This window comes from Antechinus flavipes, chromosome X (genome assembly GCF_016432865.1).
Source record: "Antechinus flavipes isolate AdamAnt ecotype Samford, QLD, Australia chromosome X, AdamAnt_v2, whole genome shotgun sequence".
Lineage (NCBI taxonomy): Eukaryota > Metazoa > Chordata > Mammalia > Dasyuromorphia > Dasyuridae > Antechinus > Antechinus flavipes.
In genome coordinates this window covers 60984090-61008295 of record NC_067404.1, presented here as the reverse complement: position 1 = coordinate 61008295, position 24206 = coordinate 60984090, and the positions used below count along the sequence as shown (strand labels likewise).

Here is a 24206-nt window from a genome sequence, read left to right as displayed (position 1 = left end):
TGAGTAGAATATTCAGAATAGCTTAGTCATTCCAGTTAGTATCTTAAATGTTGAGTTGGAAGGGGAGGAATGTTAGAATCTGATCCCTGACACCCCCCTCCCCCCCACACCTTTTGGTCTACACAGGCTTGGAAGGTGAATAGTAGCTGAGTCTGGAGTCAGTACAGATCTTGCACCATTTGCACTTAGACTATTATCATAAGTATCTAGCCTGGTCTTTAACAATAGCATTTATCTACAGGCAGTTTTGATTTGATTTTCTTAGCTCTATGAGTACTATTAGACAATCATTTACTGGTATATGGTTCTTTTTTGTAACCCTTTTAGGGCAGGGGTAGCAGGCTCAATTTCATTTGCTCTTGGGATGATGTTGCCTTGGTTATTGAGTCACCAAATGTTTAATTATCTTCCACTTTCCCCGGGGTTTCTTTCATTATTTTTCCCCCTTTCCTAGAAAAGTTTCTTTAAATTCAAGAATAAAGAACAATTAAAAAGCAAATGAAGATGGCTTGTAGCTTTCCAAAGGACAGCAATATGATTATTTATTGCTCCAAGTAACAGGAGTTGTGACCACTACTTCAGACTGATTTGTCCTTCTTCCTCATGTATTTCTCTGTGATTGCCTTTGCGTCATCTTGTATTTTCCTCATTCCTTCTCTTCTCCCCTACTAATTGGCTAGGATATGTAAATTAATCTTAAACACTCTACCTTTTGTTTTTTCAGTTGAACATTTTCTCAAGTTCTTTCTTAAACCAATAAGAGAAATGAAAAATAGGTTCGTTTAACCTTTCACATGTTCTGCACTGCCCCTCTGACAGTAGCGTAGCTGTTGGTGTTCTTGTAGTTTGATGGGGTTTTTTTCCCTCTTCGTAGATACTTTTGCCAAGGACTCCCTTTTATGGGGTGTGTCCAGGAATTTCACTCTATATTGAGATGCCATTAGTGTTACTGAAAGCTTTTAAGGACCATCTTACACTGTTTCTTGAAATCCCTCACTTCGTACTGTTATCTGCAGGCTGGTAGCTGAACTCCCAGCTGACAATTCCTAAATGGAGCACTGGTTGAGGAAGCATCTAATAAATAAATGTTTTGTGTGGCCAGTGTCCTGATCCCCCAGCTTTGCAAGTGGGCCTCACACAGCTCTGATGGCTTCTGAGTCTAGGAAGTACTTTGTTGCTTTTCTCCTCTAGGTCAGACAACAATTTTCATGGAAGCTTAAAATCTAGATCTACTTTGAGGTGACTGTCTTAAAATTTTTCATCTTGGAAAGCAGGATATAAAGTTTTGGTTAATAATTGGAAAGGCAGCAAGATTTCTTGGAAAGAGTAATAGATTTGGAGTGATTAGACCAGGGTTCAGTTCCCAGTCTGAGGGGAGTGACTTGGAGGAAGACCTTTAACCTCCCAGTTGGCTGTTCCCTGTAAAATCAGGAGCTTAGAGTAGATAAGCTCTGTTCCAGCTTCAAAACGAGTGACCAGACTGGAGTCCTTCGAAATGGGCTAATCTAAATAGATTATTATCTGTATAGTTAGGAACCTCAAATGAGAGAGTAATAAACAAGTCTTGATGTTGCCTCTGCTTTAATTATATCTCCCGGATTGTTCTTTTAGGTAGGTTTGTTTTTGCAACAAAAATGATACTTTGTTTTCATAGTATAGTGCTCCACTTGGGTTATGCATGCTGTTTGCACTCACAGATCTCAAAGCACTTAGCTGCATCTGTGAACTGGAGTTTTCCAGAGAGAAAGCAGTGGGGCTAAATGACTAATTTGTTTTAACCTCGTAGCTTACTGATTTTCTTTCCTCCTCCTCCTCCTCTTGTGATTTGGAATCAGAAAACCAGATGTCAGCTAAAAGCAGGACGAGACTCGGAATTGATAGCTAGAAGAAACCATACTGACATACTACTCAGTCTCGATAGATGAGGAAATGGAAGCCCAGTGAGATAAAGGACTTGACTAAAGTCACATAGCTGAGAAGGGGGGGGGGAATGGTAGGGGAAAGGGAGGTAACAGAGCCCACGATTTGAACTGGCCTTCTATTTCCAAGTACTCCATCACACTGTCACTAGCCCTGAGCAGAGATTAACCCTCAAAGTTCTTGAATAAAGGTTAAAGCTGGATTCTCCAAGAAAACAAATGTTTTTCCCAATATGATGAAGTCCACCTCTGCTACTATTCTCTTGGGGTTTCTTGCTCAAGTCAAATCAGCAATCATTTATTAAACACTAATTACAAGTCAGACACTGCTAAGCTAAGCTAAGCTAAGCTCTGGGAGTTACAAAGATTTTCTTGGATAGAGATGGGTGGTTGATGCTTCTGAATAAAATGCATAGTTAACAGTTGGGCACGTGTTTTAAAAATGAGTTAGGTACATCAAAAAACCAAACTAAACCAAAAAACCTAAAATAAAAATAAAATTGGATCATTTTTGATGTCCCAAATAATATTTGTTTCAAGTTCCTAAATTGTGAGATTCATTCAAATTTGGTAATTTTATTCATCTTCTGTAAATTTAAATACAAGAATGTCTTAAAGGTTTTGCTCACTATCAAACGTTTGTGTGTTGTATTGTTGCTGTTTTAGGTGACAGCCAATGCACACATTCCTCCAGACTACCTCCTTAAAATTTGTGAGCGGATTGGTCCCCTCTTGGACAGAGAGATACCTCAGAGTGTTCCTGGGGTACAGACTTTGCTAGGCGTTGGCCGGCAGTCTTTGTTGAGAGCTGCAAAAGGTAAGACTTGCCTAGCCTTTGGGGGTGATGGGCAGATGGAAAAGGGGGAGAATGTGAAAGGTAATTAAAACTTGGGAGAGAAATGCTGCATCTTGTTCTTGGGCACTTGGAAAATGAAGAGGTGTGCTTTGCTTAGTTAGCTGGGACAGCTAGCTTCAACCATAGAAAAGTAGGAGTTTTAATCTTTACAGACACAAAAGTGAGATCGGCCAGGTCTGGGGAGGGACATGTCTCAGGGGTAGCAGCTTTGGCTCCCTCCCCCCCCCACTTCCAGTAGCAAAGCTTCAGATCTCTCATGTTTTGCTTCTGCTTTACCTGCCACTGACTAGTATTTATTTCTCATTTCTTTCTAATCTAAACAATGATGAAGTGAGCAGTTTCTCAGAAATTTAGATGGATCAGATGTACAGTTACACTTAGTTTTCGATTTCAGTCAGTAAATATTAAGTACCTTTTATGTGCCAATCACTGGGGATGCAAAAATAGACAAAACATTTCATTTTGAAGAGCCAAAAGTTTGCCATTGTAGTTTTAAAAAAATCCTGAAGGGAAAGTAGAGCCAATAAAGCCTTGGACTAACTGTTGCCCTTTTTTGCACAGACTGTAAGAGTGCACTATGGAACGGGTCTGCCTTTGCAGCTCTTCACTGTGGCAGACCTCCAGAGCTACCTGCAGACTATACGAGAGCACCAAATGTTGGTAAGTGATATATGTGAGAGCCATTTCCTCTCCTTGTAAATCTCAAATACTTATAATAACTATATCGACCATGGAATCAGGTTGCTGCTAGGTTTCATAGCATATCTCCCCATTCTCAAAGCTTTTATCGAAAAGATCAGTCGTGCTTTTTTCAACATAACATTTATTAGTTGGTTGTGTGTAAGGCGTCCTGTGTGGCTCTGGAGGCTACAAGCAATAAAACTCCCTCATCAGCCTCAGAGCTCATGTTCTATGAGGGAATGGAGTCATTATCAGCTGAAGCACTTTCTTTTTCAGATCAGCATGTGTGAAATGTCGATATTGGTTTAACTACATATATATGTGTAAGAATGCCAAACTTCTTTATTGTCGTTGAAATTAAGAAAATGAAGGTGTATTCACTTCCTAACCCTCTTCACTAAATGCATTCTTTTTTTTTTTTTAAAAGGATTGAATACCCCTTTTGCCAGATTGTTTTTAATGAATATTAAATAAAGCAAAAAGTTGTGAAATTTTAGGAATTGGTTGTTTTGGTTTGCGTTGTTCCCAGAAGTTTGAACAAGGCAGTTGGGAAGTCAGATTTTACAAGTCGTTTTGATTATGTGAGTTTGTAGACTGTAGTCCCCTGTCATTTTGCCGGGAGAACTTCGTGTGGGTGACTGAGTGGTTTCTAAGTAATGCTCTTTCATTGTTAACTTGATGTTTGGTTTTGAATTTGACATGGAGCATTTGATTTGTGGTTAAACAGATGTCTATATGTGGTACCCAAACTCATCCTCTCTATGATGGAAGAGTCTTATTTCATTGCTTCCACCTGAAGATGAATAAGGCCAGGCTTATCTTAGAAAGCCTTTGTTTACCTATCTGGGCCCTTTTTCCCCTGCTCTTCCTCCTGGTACCTTTTTTTTTCTTTTTTTCTTACTGTGTCCATTTGAGAACTTCACAAACAGATGGTTCTGTTATACAACTAACTTGACTGCTGTGTGATGAAACTTGGATGTTTGGAGGTGTGTCCCAAATATGCTTAACTTAGTCAGTCTTGAGGTTTCAAGCACTAATCTCTTAGAGTAGTAACAGGTGTTTCCTGTTGTCAGCGGGTGGGCTCCCGGGTCTGTTCCTCTCTCCCCAGGCTTTTAACTAGTCAAATCTATTGATACCCTTTCAGGCCGGTGTCTCAGTCTTTTTTCTCTGGCCTGTGACATTGACCCTAATCTTCACAGTTAGCTAGCTTCTTTAAATCCATCATAATTGCTTTGCTTACCTCCCCTTTTCTTTTCTTGCAAGCATTGATACTCTATGCCTCCTGTCCCTAACACACCTGTGGTTCCTCACCATTTTATGTATTTATTTATTTTTTTTATAAGCCCCATACTCCCAAGTCAAGCAGAATCAGTATGAAAACCTGGTTTTTAAGAAGAAAGGTTTGGTTTAAGATAGATTTATGCCATCTTTCCAATGTGAGCTCATTAGCAATGGTTTAAAGTTGCCCGTTCCTCCCAGCCACCATTTCCAAGAGAACTTTGCCTTCCCCTACTTTCCCCAAATATTCCTTGAGTTACCAAGAGAAGATTCATTTATTTTGCATTTAATAAAAATAAGGGGGTCCTTTTAGAAAAAAAATATCTTATGTATTTGGTTGGTGTGTTCATTTTTGAAGAGGAAGAAATGTTTCTGTAGTCTCTTTCCTAATGCTCTTCATTCCTTTTCACTTTCTTGTAGTCTTGAAAGGGAAAGTCTGCCTTAGGATCATAATTTAAAAGGATGTTAGTCTATCTTGTCTCCATTTGATAAATGTGAAAAGTTCAGTCTAAAGAGATGTAGTGATGAGTACCAACTCAAGCAGAGGCACTGATGACCCGTCCTGATTGAGTCCGTTTTTCGGGGGACTCCCTACCGATTTCCTCCTTTGCTGGGACTCTGTTGGCCAATGAGAGAACCCTGGTGGGACTTCTCACTTAAGCAGCTCTGTCACAGGGATAAATTTCAGGAGGGCCTCCCCACTCTTTGCAGTCATCTCTAGTTTCGAATAAGCAGATCCATTTGCAGACCATGTGTGTGCCCAAGCTTTCCTTTAAATGTGAACCAGTGGGTTTTAAAGAGGTAAATTTAAGGTTAACAAATATTGATGCACTAGATAAATTTATGGAACTTGTTGCTTTTTTTTTTCTATTTTAAGTTTTTATTTAATAATTACTTTATATTGACAGAATCCATGCCAGGTAATTTTTTTACAACATTATCCCTTGCACTCATTTCTGTTCTGATTTTTCCCCTCCCTCCCTCTATCCCCTCCCCTAGATGGCAAGCAGTCCTATATATGTTGGATATGGAACTTGTTGCTTAAGAGACATCATAGGTTGAAAATATAGAGTGGTTCTAGAATAGTAAGGTTTATCAGGAAAAATGGGTTGATTCATTGTGGTGGACCAGTAAATAGACTCGTGATGGAAAGAGCCATCCAGATCCAGAGAGAGAACTATGGAAGCTAAATGTGAATCAAAGCATATAGGATTTTCATCTTTTGTTGTTGTTATTGTTGTTATTTGTTTGCTTATTTTTTCTCATGTTTTTTCCCTTTTGATCTAATTTTGATTGCGCAGCATGAGAAATAGGAAAATATTTGGAAATATATGGAAAAAATTGCTCCACAAGGTTTTGCAGGGGTTGAAATGTTGAAAACTATCTTAGCATATGTTTGAAAAAAAAAAGTAATAGATTTAAAAAAAGGGACCAAAAAAAAGAAAAAATAAGTTAATTGGATTAATCCTTAATGAGCTCTTTGCATAATGGATTTCTTGGTGCCATTGACTGAGCAAGAATACTATGTCAGATGGCTAAGGGATGGAAGCTACTGGCTTTCTCCCCACCGCGTCCCCCCACCCCCACCCCCATCCCCATAGCCAGTCTGGCTGGCAATTCCTGAGTGTCACTGAAAAGACTAGAAAAAGTATCCCCGATTTTAATAGTAACTATACTGAACATAGCTAATATATACCTACTTCATCTCTTTATCACTGCCATTTCTTTTTTGCTAAAGACTTTATTTTAAAAATCCATTTATTTTCATGGTAACCCTTTGAAGTACTTATTTTAAGTAGTGTCACCATTTCACAGATGAATAAGTTGAGGTTTAGAAGTAATAACAAATTACGCAAGTTTCTAAAGTTAGTAAATGAATGATTGCAAGGACAAGATTCACACTGGGGGTTTTTGACATGAAATATATTCATCTGTTACACTATGATCATTTGTTAATCTGTATGTGAATCTTCATTGCTTCCTAACAAAGGTGCCTATTATTTGAGTGTCACTGTGGTACTGTGTATGTCAATACAATTAGTAATGTTTTCTTTTTGTATTTTATTTTCCCTCTTTTCATCTTCTAGTATTGTCTCTAATATCTTAATCAAACATATCTATTTTTCTCTCAAAGTTCTGGTTTTACACAGCAAATTTAAGGTTCTGCCTGAATTCTCAAGAATCTGATTGATGTTTAATGAAAGTCTTTCTGAAATGCTGCTGTGGCTAGTATTGATGTTCTTCTAATTCTTTTAGGATCCAGCTCTTTTGGTTGCTGAGGGGATGGGGTGGTTAGATGTGTGATTTCTTTTAGTTCATAATAATCTGAATAGCTCATAAAAAGAACACATGATATAGTCAATTAATTTAAGGTTAGCTTCCTTTATAATTTGGTATCAGATAAAACCTCAAGTAGGATTTACCTAGCAAAGTAAGCAAAACCAACAGGAAACTCCCTTTTAAATTTGTAATTCTGGGCAGGTTTCCTTCCCGCTGTTGCCCACAGCTCATCCAAGCTACCATAAAAGAACACCATAAAAGTGGCTAATTTTAACATTACTCTGAGCAAAGTATAATTATTAGGAAGGTAAATCTACTTTGAAAAGTCATCTATGCATCATTCCCAAGCTGAAAATGAGCAAGCTTTTAGATTATCCTCTTGGATTGTGACTCTCCCAGCCATAGCTACTGCCATGATCCAAGGCCAGTGCTCCACACTCCCCTAACTTGATGCATAAATTGTTCTGTGTGTGCATGCAGAACCATTTGAAGTGATAAAATTTTAAACTACTGACTTTAGGACAGACCTGGAAATGAAGTCTTTGTCCTAAGTTGCATGTGATCGCTTCTTCCTAGGGAACAAAATTTTGAAATGTGACTTTTTTTTTTAACACTATCTTCTGTGTTTTTAAAGTTTTTTTTAAAGATAACTCTTTTTAAAGATCACAATGCACTCATTTTTTGCTTGGTTAGACTTTCAAAAATTTTAAGTAGTAACCTTATCTGTATTTGCCCACTGTTTCTCTAGTGGAGGCAGTTAAGAATATTATCCATTCCTAAAATGGGAGCGTGGTCCCTGATTTCCAGATTTTATTTTCACCCATCCCCTAACTCTTTGTGTAGGATTCCCTTATTGCCAGACCTGGGGTCACAGGTGTGGGTGTGCATTATTACAACCCCTCCCATGCCAGACAGTTACTATAGTTACCTTGACTTTCACAATCTTTTACTTTTTGAGCAGCCCTCTGGTCAATTTAACCAGTCTAGTCCTCTGGCACAGGCATCTACTGATTGTGACCCGTCCCCAAATCCTTGCCAGCTTGTATAGGTCCTGCCAGAGCTTGTGTTTTGGAGCTCAGTCTTCAAGAAGCCATGTTTATGCCTCCACAAGCTGATGAGAAAAAGGATAACAGGAGGGAAATTGGGAATATACCTAACTATGGATTTTTAAAGGAATCCAGTCAAATCTCGAGAGCATGTTTATATAATTTTCAAATTATTCCAGGACTAAACTTTCCTCATGCCATTTCTTTTCTTTTTTTGCATATAAATCATTTATTTTAAAAATGGCTACAGGATTACATAGGATTCCAATGCACTGGTATACATATAAATATCAAAAACAATTCGGTATCTGAAGTTAGAATACATAACATTTTTTTCAGTGACAACTAGTGCCTGTTTTCCTAAAATATATTTAGTGACCAATTCCATTCACTGAAGTGCAGAGTATAAAGTAGTAAAATCTTTACATTTTATGCCTTTTCGTTTGTTCAAGTCTGTATTTTCCTTCAAACTAGTAATTTTAAATAATATAGAAGAGAAAGGATAGAGGATAAATTTATTTCACTACCCTTCAAATTGGGCAAGGTGATAAAAGATTTTATGAATAATCACTGTTGGGTGAAGTCAGTGTTGGAAGATGGGAATCTAATACAGATTACCATTCTGAAAAAAAACAAATGGAATTAGCAGGCATGGTGGCACGAGGCTGGATCAAAGTGATCCAGCACAAATATAATGCTCCCTGGCAGTGGTGCTGGTGTGGGGAAAACATTTGAGGAGCATCAGATTGTCTCAGCAAAGGAAACGACAGATCAGAGATGCCATTGTCGTCATTCCATTTCATTAGCTAGCTCTGGGTTATGTTTGATAGATCACATTGTCTTTGCATTGTAGCAAAAACCATATCAAAGCAAGCAAATTGAACGAAATTAAAAAGTTTTAATGCTTATCCCCCTCGGGCCCTGGACATGTGTAATTAGTGCTTGTAATATTTATTGCAATCTTGTAGGAGGACCATTGCTAAATTTTGTTATTGTTTTGTTAATTTGTCTTGTGGATGTTTGTACTTCATAGAATTGAAATGAGTATTTTAGTTAGCTATTAAAACATCATCCTGATTTAGGGCCAAGTGATCAGTTCAGAAGTCATTGAAGTGAGTGCAAATGATAGTCCTCCTTTAGAATTACTTATTCCAATCAATCAGCATGATAGTTAACATAGACAATGAAAAGTTTTATGAAAACACATTTATTCTATGAACAAAAGTAATGTTTCTCTAAATACGTTCTCTGAACAAGCCAGCTGGATTAGCCTGTCCCTTCTGCTTTGGGGCCAGCTTGAATGACACCCAGGCAGCAGATGGACTTGCTTGTTCTTCTAAACTCAATCATGGGCATAATGCAGAAGTCTGCTTTAGGCCCACTTTCTTTTATGTTCATGCCACTGATGCAGTGAGTCTTCCAGTTTGCCTGGTAGTGCTGTAACTCAAATGTTTATTTAGAAAGCAAATTCATATTTACATCTGGCTGTAAACTTCCAGTTAGCAGTGTTTGCCTGTTGATTAGTATGACAAACTGATGTCAGAATTGGCTGCTAAGGGCGAATGTCTCTTTCATGTACAGATCCAGCTAGATAAGAAAATGTTAAGTTTCATGGCTTCTCATGTAGGAAAGTAGAATTTCTGCCACATACACTTTAAGTCATGGTCTATTTAAAATTTTTGTGTAGCTCAAGTCTCTTACCCACAAGTCAGTCTTGTGCAAAAGATTTCTCTTGGCACCTGCCTTTATTTTTGTCCTCACATAATAGTGCATGAAACAAGTCGCTTTTTGAGTCATTACTTTCATGCTTGTGGTAAGGATTGCCTAACATACCACACCTGCAGGTAATTAGAATATAAATTCAGAGAATCTTTTCTTTATGCTGGTAAATATTAAATGGATGGTGGTACTTTAATTACTCCCTACATGGAAACCCAAGCTAAACTTTAAAAAAAAATAACTACTAGAGTAAAACCAATTCTCTTTTAAGAGTCTGTCTTATATTCTGATTCCTGAAATTACTGTATCTGGGACAAAACCAAATATCACATTGGTCTTAATGTGGGCTGTATCCTTACAGCCTTGACTGGCAATTTGGGATAGGAAAAATGTGAATGTAAATGGAAAGATTCTTGTTTCTCTAAATTCTCCATAGTTGTCGTTTCTTAATGCATTTTAAGAATAACAACTTTCATACACTAAGTTTTTTTTTTTTGTTGTTGTTGTTTTTTTTTTGTAAATAATTCTTCAAGTCTATGGGCACCCATGTGGTTTCTAGTTCTGGGCTACTACACTTTTATTCAGCTATGTTTTAACCCTTTATTTCTGTCTTTGACTTCCTTAGGATATGTGTTCAGTACCAGGATCACTGGGTCAAAGGGTATGAGGAGTCTGGCTGCTGCTATTCTTTAATTTCAAGTTGAAATGCAGAATAGTTGGGCCAGTTCTTAGTTTCACCTACAGTGTATCATTGTGCCTGCTTCCCATCCACCACCCCCCCCCCTTCACCACCAACTTTGACTTTACGTTTTAGTCATGTTGGCCATTTTACCAAATGGTAAAGTAAAATCTTGTGGTTGTTCTAATTTGCATTCTCTTACTATAGTGATTTGGAGCCCCTTGTTGTATCTTGAGCTTTATTCATGTATTGAAAAACATTTCTTTATACAACCCTTTGCTTTTTGGTCCTATGGGATGATAGTAGCTTATATTCACATAACAGATAACATGTAACATTTATACAAATGCACGTGTGTGCACACACACATACAGCCCCCCCCCCCCCCCCATATTAAGTACTGGAAATCCTACTAACCCCGTTTCATATATTGGAAAAACTGATGCCAAAGTGACTTCTCCAATCTAGTACAACCCATATCTCCTAAGCTGCAGTGATAGGAAATAAACCTAGGTCTTTATTAGGCAGATATTCTTTCCAACATGACAGCTTGCTTTTAACCAGTGTCTTTGAGATATCAAAGTTACTGTTCACACAAAGAAATCCATTACAAAGCAAGAACATTTTTTTCACAGGATCATAAGATTTTGGAAAAATAAGTTTTTAGTGCCATCTTTGGTTTTTGTTATCACCTAAATGTTTTCGTGTATCCCTCTCCATTTCCTCTCAGAAGGCCAATTCATCTAAAAGAAGAAAGAAACAAACATTAGGGAAAGATCTTTCTCATAGCTTGATCTCTTCTTCCAGGGACCAAACTTAGTTGTCATTATTGTCTTGCCACATTCAGTTTTGGTTATTTTATTATTCTTTCCATAGGTGATGGTGTCATCACAGTCGGCTCCTTATTTCACTTTGTGTCAGTTCTTGGAGGTCTTTGAATGCTTCTGTATTTATGGTTTTGATCTCTGACAGCATAGTAAATATCCCAGCGACTCGTTTACAGGGAAGACAGTTTTAGAGACTTGTCAGTTTTGCACCTGAGGAACCAGGCTTATAGAGTGGGAAAACCCAGGTCCTATGGAGAGGAGCCAAGTTTTGTACCTAAGTCCTCTTGTACCAAATCTAGACTAACTTCCACTCTACCATGATGTTGCATTTGAGGAAGAAACCATTTGGGAAAAGAAGCTGGAATAAAGAAAGTTGTGTGTCTTTCTTATCAGAAATGTCAGGCTGCCTTTGTAGGGGGCTTTCATGTAGGTTACCAAATTTTCTCTTTTGCTGTCTATACTTTTCTGTATCTTGGAAATGAGAACTCTTAGGACAGCAAATATAAATAGCCTGAGGGGGACACTGCTAGTGCTGGAAGTCATACCGTGAACATCATGCTGATGAGTGATGGGTTTGACAGAAGCCTTGCAGACCACATGTATGTTTCATAGACATTTGACATCTAGTGTATTATAAATTCATGTCATCTCTAGGTTCTGTGATGCCAAGTGACTGTATTTTTTTAAGTTTCACAATTCTTATTAGGGTTTATCCTGGTTTTTTTGAAAGCTTAGAGCTGCTAATTTGTTTGTTTGTTACAGCTTACTTGGGACCTTGTTCCTCAACTAGAGGCTTTTCAAATTCACCTCATCAAGCTTAATGTAAAAGGCTCTACTGGGTCTCAAGAGTTGGAGTTATCTTGAATCAACACTTAATCGGAGCATTTCCTGGTTTGATTCTAGATCTCTTCAGTTCACTTCACTTCAAACATTTATTTGGGGGGGGGGGGAGGGAGAGCAGGTAGATCTGTGGTTATCACCTTCTTTAATCAGTTATGACTACATTTTTAATTACTAAGAAGTCTTAAGTGATACTTTCTGACAATAATTGTACTGTGATAAAGTGAGATGAGTGATATAGTAAAAAGACGAAGTTTTTAATCAGATGGTTTTTGTTTGATAAAGACTTGTGGGTTTGTTGGGGTGAGGAAGGCCGAATATAGATACTACTTCCACTGATTTTCAGCAGTTTGCCTTCATCTTAGCCTTCATGTGGCAATTCTATGGGCAGCTTGCACCTTGCTCATGGCAGTCCAGCCAGATAATTTCTGATTCCTGATCTAACTTTCTGTCCTCTGCACCAGAATGGCTCTTTAAATCATATGATCTTGGTTCCAGTTCTTGCTTGTTCTCTTAACCTCTATGATCTTTGACAAGGGCTATAATTTCCCTGAGCCTCACTGTGTTCATCTGTAAAAGGGGATTTGACTGAATGATTTTTGAAAATGTAGTTTTCAGATCGATTTTCTGAAGAAAATGGAGATTCTCATGTGCTGTAATAGGTTCGTTTTCCTACATTCATAGGATTGAAAGTTGAAAATGGCTTTTGAGACCAGAGAATGGGATAGAATATTTCTTGAAAGATGAAAAGACCATAGGTCCCCTGAAATGCCTTCCAGCTCTTGAGGTTCTTCACTATTCCTTTTTGACTTTTGCGTGGTCTGCTTTCTAGAGGGGGGGAAATCTACATAGAGATGAAGGCATCTATTATAATGGGCGAAAAACAAAGGAAAATTCACCTGGGAACAAAAGGCCCTTTGCCCTATGGCCTCCATAAGCTGCTTGCAGTGATTTGTTCTCCACTGTTGTTTCCCGTACCTTTGAGTCCTTCCTTTTTAAAATTGTTTTTTAGCCTATCAAGAGACAAAAATGTTGGAGTTTATGTTTGAAAAAGACAGTGCACAAAACTATAATAAGCTGATGGTGTAATTTTTTTCTCCCTCATTCCATAATGCTGTTCTAAAATGGTGCTTTTTTAACTGTATGGACATGTAGCCATATATTGTATTTAACTTCTACTTTAACATAGTTAACATGTATTGGTCAACCTGCCATGTAGAGGAGGGGGTGGGGAGAAGGAGGGGAAAAATTGGAACATAAGGTTTTGCAATTGTCAATGCTGAAAAATTACCCATGCATATATCTTGTAAATAAAAAGCTATAATAAAAAATTAATAAAATGGTGCTTTTATGTTTTTGTTTTTGTTTTTTTAAATCAAGCAATTAAATAATTCCTTGAGGTTTATTTTATAAAAATTTTGAGTTCAAAATCCTTGCCCTTCCTTCCCCATGGAGAAAGCAAACAGTATGATATCAATTATGCATATTGAAGTTCTATAAAACCTATTTCCATATTAGCCACGTTACAAAAAATAAAAAGCAAGAAACAAAGTGAAAATACACTTCGCTTAGCACTCAGTTTGTCAGTTCTCTCTTGGAGGTTGATAGCATGAGTTATCTTGCTCTCCTTTGAAATTGTCTTAGGTTGTTGTCTAGACCTGGAGTGACCTAAGTTTTTCACAGCTGATCACATATATTTTTTAAATTAAAGCTTTTAATTTTAAAAATATGCATGGATAATCTTCAACATTCACCCTTGCAAAATCTTGTGTTCCAGATTTTTTTCTCTTCTTTCCCCCCAAGTAATCCAATATATGTTAAACATGTGCAGTTCTTCTGTATATATTTCCACAAATATGCTGCACAAGAAAAATCAGATAAAAAAGGAAAATAATGAGAAAGAAAACAAAATGCAACCAAACGACAACAAAAAGAGTGAAAATATTATATTGTGATCCATACTCGGTCCCCACAATCCTTTCTCTGGGTGCAGATGGCTCTCTTTATCACTAGACTATTAGAACTGGCCTGAATCAACTCATTGTTGAAGAGAGCCATGTTCATCAGATTTTTGATCATAGTTATACTGTTGTTACTGTGTGTAATGTTCTCCTGGTTCCAGTCACTTTACTTTGCATCTGCTCATGTAAGGCTTATCAAGTTTTTCTGATTTCTTATAGCATAGTAGTATTTTCATGAATCATATTATTTCAGCAATTCCTTAATTGATGGGCGTCTCTTCAATTTCTAATTCTCTGTCACAAGGTAGCTTTTGTTTTGTTTTTTGGTTGTTTTTTTCCATAAAGTTGTGCCACTATATGCTTAGCGATCTTTTATGATGTTTCTTTTTCCGTCCCCCCTGCTTGTTGCCATTTTACTTCACTTTGTCATGAAATCTTTTCTAAAATAATCATTCAAGATAAAAGATTGAGAATCTACACTGCTGAAAAATAAAACAAGTGTAATTTTTTTTCCTCCAAAGTTTCCTCTCAAAACTGCAAAAAATACTTTACTAAAAAGCTATCTGTTTAAAATTGCATACTAAAAAGGAATAAAAATAAAACTGTTAGTTGAATGGTATGTTATTTTATGGTGGGAATCCCAAACACTCATCTGCTGTGAAGAAAAAGCAAATGACAAAGATAGCAGTCGCTAACAGCATTAGTCAGGGATCCACCAAGTTAACATTAAAGAAAAAAGTTTCTTTTAATTTAGGAACTTGACACTAATCAGTGAATGTAATTATTTCCCATATATACTTAACATCTTGAAACTACATTTCTATCATTGAATCAGATTTAGAAGGAGAAGAAGCCTTTAAGGTCACATTTTCTGTACGAAGTTTATAAACCCAGAGAGCAGAGGTAGTGAGTGGTCTGGGTCCTCTGACCCTTGAGCTGATAATCTTTCCACCTGTTGGGTGCTTAACCATTTAGTCAAAGATTTAAGATAAAGTTTCTCATAGCAGTTGAAGGTTTGGGAAATGTTTTCCTGTGTTATCATTTGATCATCATCATAATCCTGTGTGGTAGGTGCTGTGATCTCTTCCTGGGTTATAGATAGGGAAGCTGAGATGCAGAGAAGTTAAGGCCACCCAGGGCTCAGTCCAGTCCAGTCCAGTCCATCCACTGGGCTGTTTGGGTCTCGTGCAGTTTGATTAAAAAAATCTGTTCAGTATTTTTCCTTTTGCCTCCATGCTTTTTGGCTAAAGAACATTTGATACTATACAGGTTTGAGGAAGTGGCATCATTTGTTGCACCAAATCCACTTGTAGCATCTGAGACCAGTCTCTGGTGTACATAATTAACCTTTTCCTTTTTTTTTCCACCCTCAAAAGATATTTATCCACTCCCCATTTTATAATTTTTGCTTTTAAGAACTTTTATATATTTCAATTGTTTGATAGCATTTTATTTTTCCAATTACATGTAAAAATACATTTTTTTCAGATTTTGAGTTTCAGATTTTCTTTTCTGCCTTTCCTTCCCCAAGACAGCAAGCAAATCTGATAGAGGTTATACATGTACAATCATTTTAAACATATTTCCATATTAGTCATGTTGTAAAAGAAAAATCGGAACAAAAGGGGAAAACCACAAGAAAGAGAAAGTAAATTTGTAAGAAGGTGAAAATAGTGGGCTTCCATCGACATTCGGTCTCCATAGTTCCTCTATGGATGTAGATGGCATTTTCCACGGATTGGAATTTGTTTTGTGTCACCGTATTACTGAGAAGAGCTAAGTCTCCAAGTAGATCATCACATAACCTTGCTGTTACATGCACAGGGTTCTCCTGGTTCTGCTCTCTTCACTTAGCATCAGTAACCTCTTCCTTCTTGATGTTAACTCACTAATGTGGGGACAGAAGAAGCTGGGGAAAGCTTTTGAAATCCTCACACAATATCTCCATGATATAACCATGGTAGGATTCTTAAAGAAAATAGGGTTATAGTCCCCTAATAGTTATAACCAGGTTTTTAAGTTTGTCGGTCCTTTTAGGAGCTGGGATGTCTTCAGTGTATATACTTTGTGCCATCTAGTTGATTTGTGTTGAACAGCAGAGGCTGGGCATTTTCTCTTTTTTTTTTTTTTTTTTTTTTGGGTGGGGGGGTTGTATGTTGTCTTCTAAATAAAATCACGGACTGCATTGGGCAATTCCTTTTTTGCCTTTGGTGCCAGCTTGGGGAAAAGGGTTCAACATTATTCTTCTCGTCCTGCAACAGTCCTCTTTTCTGAAGGAGGCCAGAGTTAGGATTTTCTGTGTGTTGCCTCCTCTTAGTGAAATCTCCTGCAGCCCCTTAGGAGACAGCCAAGAAACCCAGGGTGTTCAGGCTCTTCCTCAGACATGAAGTGCCTGGGGAAGGTGCCTTAGGGGATGTTTTAGTGTTTGTGCTCAATTTGTTCTCACTTCTTTGAGGTTAAGTATTATGTCCTGTAATAGCTTCAGGAACCGCATGGTTGTTTTACTTCCAAAGTTACCATACAGATGTGTTGATTTGATTTCGAGAAGTATTCTAGACATTGAAAAGAAGCCAGGAATATAGTCATCTGGGCTCTTGTCTGCTGAGGCTTGATCCTTTCTGCTGCCCAGCCATCTTGTGACTGGCTGAGTCACCTACTTTGAATCAGTTTCCTCTTCTGGAGAATGAGGGAGTTGGACTGGATGATCTCGAAAATCATGTCCATTTCAAATTATGATTTTTATTAGGCCTAAAAGATGCTTCCCTTTCCTTGGTAGGGAGAGGGATGGGAGAGGCAAGACTGATGAGCTAAAAAGGGGAATGGGAACTATGAGATGATTTCAGATGTAACAGATCCAGGACATCATTTTCTGCCCTCATGATTTCTTCATGTTGTCATGTAAGAGCATCAGAAGGGGGACCTTTACAAGCTGGACAGATTGTTCATCCTTTTGTGATCAGCTGCTTCTGGCTACTTGGGAGCACATTCTCCCGTGTGGGCCAGGTGGCTGCTGCCGCCCAGCCTGCCATAGGCGTGGCCGCCCAGAGCCTCGACTTTCTGCACTCTTTGCCACATTAGCTCACTCTAGAACGATTGCATTTGACCCAAAGCTATTATTTGAAACTCCCAACTTGGATTACCATATTCTTGATTGTTTCTGCCGCTCTCTTTTCTCATTACCAGTATGGTGGAATCTGCTTCACTAAATACTGAAAGCAGTTGATGGATTAAATTGCCTGAAACAAGTTGTGCTGGAGCCAAGACCATTTTTCTCATATTTTATTGACACTTAAAAAAAACCCATCCCTGTCATTTGTTAATAATTCTTTTCCCCCTTTCTTCCCTTTCCACCCTGGAGTCCTCCTAATTGCAAGGCAAAAGAAAGCAACCCACAGGCCTTGTCTACAGAGACATGCATTGCTCATTCTGCAGCTGTTCTACCACTTCTCTGCCTAACAGGTGCTTGCTGTCCTCTCCCTCCCTCCATTTGCTTCCTCCCTCCCTTTGTTTCCCCCCTCCTTTGCTCCCTCCTCCCCTCCTCGTCTCCTTGCCTCCTTTCCTTTCCTTCCCCTTCCTCTACTTTTATTCCTCCATTACCTTGCCTCCTCTCTGTTTCCTTTATCCCTCCCTCCCCTTGTCTCTTCTTGCCCTCTCCCTTCCCAGCTTTCTCCCAACTCCTTTTTCTTGGCCACCTCTAAGGAGTCTTTGGTTGCTCCAGTCACTTGCCACCCTGTTTGTTCTCTTTTAACTTCTACCGCAAATAGGAAGAAGTGTTTTCTTCTGGCCTTGTTGTAATTATTTTTAAATGCTTCAGGTGTTTTGTCCTCCTGAGCTCTTCAGCAAACCCTTGGAACTTGGCACTCTAACCTAGCTATTTTCCTTTTTTTTTTTTTTTTTTTAATTAAAGCTTTTTAAATTTTTAAAAGATATGCAAGGATAATTTTTCAACATTAACTCTTGCAGAACCTTGTGTTTCAATTTTTCCCCATCTTCTCCCCACCTCCTCCCCAGATAGCAAGTAATCCAATATATGTTAAACATGGTAAAATATATATTAAATCCAATATATGTATACATATTTATACAGTTATCTTGCTGCACAAAAAAATCAAATCAAAAAGAAAAAACATATAGAAAGTAAAATGCAAGCAAATGATCACCAAAGGAGTGAAGATGCTATGTTGTGATCCACACTCAGTTCCCACAGTCCTCTCTGGGTGTAGATGGCTCTCTTCATCACGAGATCATTAGAACTTGACCTAGCGATTTTCATGGTCTCAGTGGTTAACACAATGGTTTACTGAATACTGTAATGTATGTCTAAAGTGCTTGTTAATGGATAAATATAATTGATTTTTTTCCTTGGGGGTTATCAGAACTCCCTATAACACTTTTTGCCTTCCTATGCCTTCCTTCACCATGTTTTCATTGAGTAGTAGTGGTTCTCATCTTGCTTTGAACCCTATGGGAAAAAAAACTGCTTCAGGGCAACCATATGATTGGGCTATCTAAGAGCCACTGGTTTACAATAAAGAAATCTGTGCTGCCTAAAAGGACTATTTTAGGGACTTACCTGTGCTTTTATTGATTTTTATCCCCCAAAGACTTTCTTGAACTAGGCATAAAGTTGAAACTCCTTAAATCAAGCTTTCAAGTATGTTCATGCTGAATGTTAAAAGCAGCACAAATGGATTTTGGAAAGCCGTAGGTAGTTTGATGATGTTATTTGAAGGTGAAAATTGTGAGTATGTATGCCTCTTCACCACTTAACTCTTTACTCTGAATCTGTGCTCTTTTGGTTTCTTGATTTGCCAGACATTTGTGTAGCCCCAGTCTAGGTCATTTGTATTTTGTGGGGCATTGAGAGAGAGAGAGGAAGAATTTAGATAAAAGACTCCACAGTTTGGGCTAAATCACGGATAGATACACATCCATGAGATATTTTTTATCAAACAGCATGAGAATTGTTGTAAAACATCTGGAGTGTACTGGAAAGAGCACCGGATGTTGAAGATCTGCTTCCCTCAGTCTTTTTGACTTGGGGACACGGCAGCTATTAAGTGTCAGTGTCTGAGGCAGGATTTTGCAGTCAGGTCCTCTTGACTCCAAAGTATCCATTGTGCTCCTGTTTCAGTCTTAATCTTGAGCATATATTAGGGCTTGGGACCCTTCTTTGCCAACTAGAACATTTTCCTCCAAATACAGTCCTATTGGTGGGGAAGAGGCTGAGGAATGGAAGGACCTAAGTATTTGAAGCCGACTTCTACCTTTCTTCAAGTTACTGATCTTGTGTTTGCATGAGATTTTCTGTCAAATTAGGATCTTCTTACTCCAACTCTTACTTTCAACTCCAACATTTCATAGGAATGTTCTCACGATAAACAAGATCCTGTGAGCTGTACTTCAAAGGAGAGTTGCTCTATAAATAAAAGGCATTATCTTGATTTAGTATCTGCTCTCTAATGGCTTGATGGTTAAAACAAAAAAGTCCTGTTTGCTCACTATTTTTTTTAAAGAATCATTTCTTCTCTTATACTGCCTAATAATACTCTTAGTAGTTTTAATATTTCTTAAAGTATTTTCCTATATCCTTACTCATACATATATGAAGCATTTCTATTGAGGGTTCTGTTTGCACATCCTATGGATATCAGTATAAATAAAACATAGTCCAAGGAACTGAGTCTGTGGGGAGAGATATTGGAGAGGAAGAGGAGGAAGAAGAAGGGCAAGACTCTAGTCTTGAGAAGAGTTCATATTTGAGGGCCAGGTAGATATGCGTGAGGGGTAGGGAAGCAAAATTATCAGGAATTGCCTCTGTTACTTCTGAGCTCAGTCCTGAAGGGCAGTGATGATAGAGAACATGCCCTAAGCATTTAAGAAGTTGGGCAGAAAGAGCATGGAAGAAGAGGAAGCACATTGAAGTGGGCCATATTCAGGGTTGTGAGTAGCGCAGTCTGTGGCTACCTTAGAGACTGGGGAATTACGGAAGATGAGCCGAGTGGTAAACCAGATTCACTGGGAGGCTGTTGGAAGCTAGCCTCATCACAAGATTTAGATCCTAGGAATTAAGATGACTGTGGTAGTGAATTTAGCAACTGTTCTTGAGTTCTCAGAGCAGTTGCTCAGAATTTCTGGTTGATGGGATGATCATTTTTTGAGATGTAAAAAGTTGTTCTCACAAAGGAGCTTTTACAAAGCCTGAAGAAAAGTGAAACTTTTTTCCTTGGAACAAGGAATGTTCTGAAAAATTTGGGATTCTAGAGTAGTTTTAAGTAGTTTTCTTTTTCCCTTTTGAAATTTTTATTTTTAAAAAATTTACCAATTTTCAACTTATAATGTTTTTATTTCTATTTTCTCTCCTTCCTCTCTCCAAGATGACATTCATTCTCATATAAGTTATACATGTACAATCATATTCAACATTTCTCCACATTGTTCATATTGTGAAAGAAGAATCAGTTTAAGTACTTTTCTTCTAGACTACTTTTTTAAGCCAAGCTATTTTAGAGACCTTTGGGCCCACAGAAATGTGGTTTGCCCCCCATAAGTGTCCATTTCTGTTACTTACGTTGACCATGTCCCTGTTAGCCATCTGTTGCTCTTCTAATTTCTTAGTAAAAGAAGACAGCCTTAGTTGCAAAAGGTCATATGTAGAAAAGTGGCAAAAATGAATTAGGTCCCTCCTATATGCAGAGCCCTGTGCTTTAGAGGGAATTCAATTGATGTTTTCCTTCTTCCATCTGAGGCTTGCTACTTAAATATTTAAATGATCTGATATAAATGGATGAGTGTGAAAAACCATTTCCTAGAGTTCTTTCAATCAAAGGTCTGTCTGTTCATGGCCACAATTCGGGATTTTCTTGGGGAAGATACTGGAGTGGTTGGCCATTTCCTTTTCTAGCTCATTTATTTGATAGATGAGGAAACTGAGGCAAACAGGGTGAAGTGACTTATACTTGCACAGAATTATACAGTTAGAAAGTGTCAGGCTAGAACTGAACTTATCTTTTTTACCACAAGTCAAAAACAAGCACCTGAAATGGAGTATAAAGTGGAAAGTGTGGTTATTTGTTAGCTTGGTGTTTTTACCTTTTTTCTCTGCTAGTTCAGATGCTTTCTGAGCGCCTTAATGAACATGTCTTAGTTTTTTCCTGTTGTAGCAGGTTCCAGCATAGATTTTTCTGGTATGTAGTATGAAAGGATCAGAGATTTGAGTTGGAATGGGAGAAACCTGAGAATTCATCTAGATCCTTTGTGGAATGATGAGACATTTCTTCGAGACTTTATCTAATAGTCATTTTAAAATCCATCCAGACAGGTTTCATTGATTTCTGGCCCAGTGGCAGTTGCCAAAGCTTTTAAAAAATGTACTTTTTGGTATTATTTCATATAGTCATCTGCTCAAGTTGAAGGGGAGAGGAAGGAAAGGAGGCGAAAAGTGAGAAAACCTGAAAAAAGGGAAGAGCCAAGGAAAGGAGACTTATGTCTGATCGAGAGAGCATATTTTCAGCCTAGATCAGACTTGATTCTTTTGAACAAAGGTTCTGTATCGACAAATCCTGAGATTAGAGTGTGAATTATGATAATAGATTAGAACTTGAAGTTATCAGATGTCTAGTTTTTAAATACGTAGTACAACAAAACCATGTTCTTCATTTGGAAAATGTGCCATTTTTCTGCATGACCTGTTTCAAAGATTAAAAATTCCCCAGATCCTAAAGGTAATTTAATAGAATTTTTAAAATCCAAGAAAAAAAAAAGCTTCTAAAATAAAAATTTGCCAGTTTTGAATAATTTCACAGTTTCGGGATGCCAGTTCCTTTGAAAAAACGTTGTTTATCATCTATATTCTTTATTCTACATCTTTTTTTTTTGCCCATTTTATTGTTCATTATCACTTAAAATTAAAGATCTGAAGTAGAAGTCAAGGCACTTAATTGTGTTGCTTCTGACAAGTTTAGATAAGATCTTTAGGGAAGAAGATTGAAATGAATGTTTAAAATGAGGTTTTGGTACTTGCTTGCATCTGTCCTTTACTAGCCAAACTCCTAATTGCTGTGACAACATCTCTCTGGAATATGAACTTGGGATTCATGGTACCATTTTTAAATTAAAAATAAGTAGAATTGGTCCAAATTAGGTCAATAGAGCAAGTTCTCTACACAAAAACTGACGGTAAAGACATTGTCCAGTTAAGACATTGACAGATGTTTGCTAGATGCCTAATTCCACATGTAAGACCTAGCTCTCGATGTGAAAATATGTTTAGAAGACTTGCACATGTTTAACCTATATTGGATTACTTGCTATTTAAGGGAGGGGGGAGGGAGGAGGAGGGGTGGGAAGGGGAGAGGAGTGAGAAAAATTTGCAACACAAGGTTTTGCCAGGGTGAATGTTAAAAACTGTCTTTGTATGGATTTTGAAAATAAAAAGCTATTAAAAATTTAAAAAAAAAAAGACATCTCTTATCTAGCCTCCAGGAGCTTCTAATTTTAAGACAGATGTACATAGATTGAAATTTGAAGAATTATAGGCAGTATAATAAAAAGATTGAAACTGAGAGATCATCTAATTTAATTAACCCTATCACTTTATATTTTAATTTTGATATTTTAGAAATAGTCTTCCTATCTCATCCCAGGTAGAAGTGCAACATCCCCTAGGTCCAATTACACTATTAACCAGTGGCAGAAAGGCTTTATCTCACTTTCTTTTCAACTTCGGCTGTTTAACCCTTAGGTGGATTGGTGGCCCTTCAGTTACGGGGTTTTGCTATTTTGTTGCGAGGCTTATGGTATGGACACCCCATAGGCTTTCTTGGTGGCCCCTCAATTATGGGGTTTTACTATTTTGTTGCCAGGCTTATGGTATGGACACCCCATAGGCTTTCTCCCATTGTAGCTCAGAAATTCAGAGCTTAAGTGATCCACCACCTCCCTTTCTTATGTAGCAGGGATTACAGGCTTACAAATTCATGCCAGGCTTGTCCTATCGTTTTAAAAGCAGGCAAACAGACCCAAGATGATAACTGGCTCAAAGAGAGTGACAGTTGGGACTAGAACCTGGATTTCATGACTTCATTAAATGAATGTTCTTTTTAGCCTATTATGCTCTTTCTTGTTACCTTTCATGTAAGTATGTGCTTTTGGAGGGGATAAACAGTTGTATTGGTGCCTAGATGTAGTAGGAAGAATGGAAGTAGGTGGTTTTAAATCCACATGTGGAATTTCAGTAGGTGTATTTTGAATGTCGCTTTTTTAAAAATATAGATTTTTATTGACTTGATATATATATATATATATATATATATATATATATATTTAACACTATAGTTACCTCCCTGTCCTTTCCCACCGACTTCCCAGCCATCCCTCATAACAAATTTTATTTTTTCACTTAATGGTATTTTTAAAAAATTACATGAAAATTTATTTTCAACATGGATTTTTTGGTGAGATTTTGAGTTCCAAATTTTTTTGGTCTCTTACCTTCTTCCCTTACAACAAATTTTAAGGGGAGCAAAAGCAAATGTAAAAATCAGCAAAAACCAACATACCAAAAAGTAGGAAAAACTGTGGCTGATGAATCTGTTTTGCATTATCTAGACCTCCTAGAATAGCATTTCTATTCTGTGCTATAGAATTCCTTTCTAGATCATAGTGACCAGAATAAGGCTGTTTGTTTTTTTTGTATGGTATTATTTGTATTTTGTGGGATTTTTTGTATTCCTTTTCCAATTGCTATATTTGGTAGCCGACTGCAAATATTAACACATTTTTGGATCTTTTATGTAACTGGGAAGAATTGCTATAGGCAAGGTTTAGAAAATATTTGAAAAGCTGAACCAAAGTTTTAAGAATTTTTTTTCTCATGTTTTGTACCACCTTTATAGTTATTATTTGTAGTATTCCATTCTGCAGCATGACTGTAGAAGTTGAATCACCCACTTGGAAACTTTTCTTAAGATTTAATGAAAGTAGAAACAAGTTTTTAAATTATGTTTCAGCCTTGGTGGTTTCTTACTCTGACCTGATCCATTCTTTTTGTTTCCTTAATGTTTTGAAGGAAAAAATATTAATGGTATTGAACAGTTAGAGAAAAAAGTGACTATTTGAA

General features: G+C 37.5%; 1 protein-coding gene across 1 annotated transcript in view; it reads left to right on the top strand.

Moving 5' to 3' along the window:
* The first annotated feature begins 2591 nt into the window (after positions 1-2591).
* BRWD3 (bromodomain and WD repeat domain containing 3) overlaps positions 2592-24206 on the top strand; it is a 115412-nt gene continuing 93797 nt past the window's right edge. The window contains exons 1-2 of the mRNA XM_051967762.1: positions 2592-2736; positions 3337-3435. The gene's annotated coding sequence lies outside the window, so the exon portion shown is untranslated. The remainder of the gene's footprint in view (positions 2737-3336; positions 3436-24206) is intronic.